The following is a 3,691-nucleotide window of genomic DNA, read 5'->3' on the forward strand; positions in this document are numbered from 1 at the left end:
AGGACCGGTGCCCGGACGGATCCGAGGTCTCTGGAGGCCCGAGGGAAGCAGGGTCCGCCGCCAGTTCGCGCCCTGGAAGCCCCAGACACAGGCGCCAGGTCTAGCTGGACAGCCGGGACGCCGGGCGGTTGCCGTACAGGAAGCCAAGGCCCGGGAGGCTGGTGGCGGCCATGATCTGGGCGGGACTAGCGGAGGCCTCCGCCAAGGAGCCTGGGCTCGGGGCCGTGGGCAGTTTGCCTGGTGCCCGTTTCCGTGGGAGCACCCGGGGTGACGGCCTAGTTGGGTCCTCGGCCCCGGGAGGCTCCCTCGGCCGCACTGCACGCCAGTGAGGAGGGGCCACTGCCAGAGCTGAGTTCCGTGGCCAGTGGCGCCGGTGCCCGCCGGGACTGGCCGGCGCCGGGGTGTTGCTCCTTGCGGCCTAGGGAGGAAGGTGGGCCGCGGGGCATCCTGCGGGGCCCGTACCCAGACGCTTCCAGACGAGGTGGACGCCAAGGCGAGGCCAGGCCCGGCCCGGCCCCCCTCAGACACCAGGCATCCGCCTCGTTGAGACCTGTGACCCTGTCTTGTGGTGTCCATGCCCCCAAGTTGTCTTGGAGGCCGGCCATTCCCGGTGGTGCTCATTTCAGCCTGGGGGCCTTCCGGGGACCCCCGGTTGTCTTTGGGGGTGCGCAGGCCCTTGGCCTGTGATCAGAGGCGCACCGACCGATGGGTTCGGTGGCAAAGCTTGCGTAATGGAGTCTCTCTGGGCATCAGCCGAGGGGGACCGCTGCTTTCCTAGGCCTGCTGGAGTCCCAGGAGGAAGGACCCGTCGGACTCTGCCTGCCTGGGGACAGCCTGCTCAGCCCTAGAAGGGTCTGCTGCTGAGGCAGCATCCCTGTGCCTCTCCTCCAGTGGGTCCCTGAGGTAGAATCGGGGCAGGTCCAACGGGACGTGCAGGGAGGAGGCTCGGAAGATGCATCTTTCGCAGGACCCGGTCTGGTACAGCAGCGGACGGGGCCATTCCCCGAGGCTTTCTGGCGTTTCCCAGAGTGTCCAGGAGTCCCCAAGAGAACGGGGACTCGCGTCCAATGGATGGAGATCAGCACTATGTCGCTGAATTCAGGAGTAGAAAAGGAATACCGAGGACCCTTCTGAGGTGACAGGTGATGTGTCCAGGTTTCTTTTTTTTTTTCTTTTTTTTTTTTTAATACTCAGAAAAAAGGTATAAGGAGGTGATGGGCCTCTTAGGCCCGAAACCTGAAAAGCACAGGGCCCAAGCAGAAAAAGTCCTGAGTGTTCATGGTCCTCCGTTCCACCTGAATCCACCTAGAGAGCGAGCCAGGTGGATCCGTGTGCCCCTCCACGGCCTTGTGCAGAGACACTGTCATGCAAAGAGAAATCCAACTTCCACCTTAACGCACAGTTAAGGTTGAGCGCGGTCCAGCGTTCCCAAGAGGAACCGGATGACATTCAAGTGGGACTTGCCTCACCTTGCCTAGGGGGACCGCGAAAGCAGGCCCCTGGGTTGGTGTTGCTGGTGGTGGTAGAAGCGGAGGGCGTGGCCGGGTTCTTGAGTTCTGGGGCATTTCTCTTGCCGCCTCTCGGCCTATCTGCGCCATGTCTCACACGTTCAGTTGCATCTCTTAGCGTTTTAAAGGCACACGTGGGCAAGACGTCCCGGGCAGTACGAGAAAATCAATGACGTTGAGAGACAGATAGCAGGAGAGGAACAGGCCCCAGTAGAAGTGGGCGAGAGAGCGCTGGGCGCGAACCTGGCACGAGAGAGAGAGTGATTATGGGATTGAGAGAGAGACAGAGAGAGCGAGAGAGAGAGAGAGAGAGAGAGAGAGAGACAGAGAGAGAGAGAAGAAAGTGTGTCGTGGAAAATCCCTAGGGAAAGTCCGTGGGGGTCAAAGAGTCCGGAAAGGGCCAGGGAGGTAGCAGCTTGGCATAGTGTGTCCCTAGTGATTTGTCTGTCTTGGGAAGAGCATTCAATGTCACTGTGTTCCTGCAGCAGACGTCAGGCCTCTGCCCACGCCTTGACTGCTTGACGAGGTGAACATCGGGTTTCCGTCACAGAATAGGTTTGGGGAGGAAGATCGGTACACTTGGGGCTGGGCCATCTACCGCCCCTCCATGGCACCCACGAGCCCTCAACGGCATGCACGCCTCTGTGGGATTTCTACGTCCAGCCTTCCGGGCAGGGCCGTGGAGAGTTGGACGTAGGCCAGGTGTGAGGAGGACAGGTGTGTTTGGGGTGGCAGCTGGCTCCCCTCCTGTCTGACCTATGCTGGCCAGGGCTCTTCCACCAGCACCTTGCCGCTGCTGCCACAAGGGAAGGGCCCGGGACCCGGTCCCGCTCTTCCGGAATTGTAGGTTCACCTCAAGTCTGAGGCCAAAACCCCAGGGGTCAGTGGGACGCCGGTCGCCTTTGACCTCTTGGTCAAGCTGGCTTTGCAGTGACCCGTGAGTACGCCCAAGTGCAATTGTGTCCCGGAGGGCAGAGCTAGGGCTGGCATCCTACTATGTGCCCAGTCTCCTTCTCTTCCCTGCGGGTTCCACCATCCTCCCCATCCCAAAGGCATGGTTAGGGATGCGGTTAGTTCGGCTGCATCCCCAGGGCGGCCCAAGGGGACCGCTTTCTGGTTTGTCAGGAAGGCAGGCTAGTAGAAGGACCCTGCCGAGTCCCGTCTGCCAAGGACAGGGTCCGGCAGGTGGGCCAGAGCTGGCCCAAAGCGGCCGAGATGCTGAAGGGCCATGTGCGGAGCGCTCTTGGCGTTTTTTCCTCCGCAGAGGGCGGAGGGAGTGGACATGGGGGAAGGGCAGGTGGGCATTTCTGGAGCAATACTGCCATCAAGAGGAACCCGCTTGGCAATCGAGCACCGGTCCCTGTGCTCGCCTGGGGAGGAGTGGCTTGGGACTGCCCTGGGGGAGCAGGCAGGACTAGGACCGGTGCCCGGACGGATCCGAGGTCTCTGGAGGCCCGAGGGAAGCAGGGTCCGCCGCCAGTTCGCGCCCTGGAAGCCCCAGACACAGGCGCCAGGTCTAGCTGGACAGCCAGGACGCCCTGGCGGTTGCCGTACAGGAAGCCAAGGCCCGGGAGGCTGGTGGCGGCCATGATCTGGGCGGGACTAGCGGAGGCCTCCGCCAAGGAGCCTGGGCTCGGGGCCGTGGCAGTTTGCCTGGTGCCCGTTTCCGTGGGAGCACCCGGGGTGACGGCCTAGTTGGGTCCTCGGCCCCGGGAGGCTCCCTCGGCCGCACTGCACGCCAGTGAGGAGGGGCCACTGCCAGAGCTGAGTTCCGTGGCCAGTGGCGCCGGTGCCCGCCGGGACTGGCCGGCGCCGGGGTGTTGCTCCTTGCGGCCTAGGGAGGAAGGTGGGCCGCGGGGCATCCTGCGGGGCCCGTACCCAGACGCTTCCAGACGAGGTGGACGCCAAGGCGAGGCCAGGCCCGGCCCGGCCCCCCTCAGACACCAGGCATCCGCCTCGTTGAGACCTGTGACCCTGTCTTGTGGTGTCCATGCCCCCAAGTTGTCTTGGAGGCCGGCCATTCCCGGTGGTGCTCATTTCAGCCTGGGGGCCTTCCGGGGACCCCGGTTGTCTTTGGGGGGGTGCGCAGGCCCTTGGCCTGTGATCAGAGGCGCACCGACCGATGGGTTCGGTGGCAAAGCTTGCGTAATGGAGGAGTCTCTCTGGGCATCAGCCGAGGGGGA

General features: G+C 63.5%; 1 protein-coding gene across 2 annotated transcripts in view; it reads right to left on the reverse strand.

Annotated features, from left to right (window-relative positions):
• The window catches only part of LOC126946626 (uncharacterized), a 120,153-nt gene that overhangs the window by 18,928 nt on the left and 97,534 nt on the right, over positions 1-3,691 (reverse strand). The window lies entirely within an intron of this gene.

This window comes from Macaca thibetana, chromosome X (genome assembly GCF_024542745.1).
Source record: "Macaca thibetana thibetana isolate TM-01 chromosome X, ASM2454274v1, whole genome shotgun sequence".
Taxonomy (NCBI): domain Eukaryota; kingdom Metazoa; phylum Chordata; class Mammalia; order Primates; family Cercopithecidae; genus Macaca; species Macaca thibetana.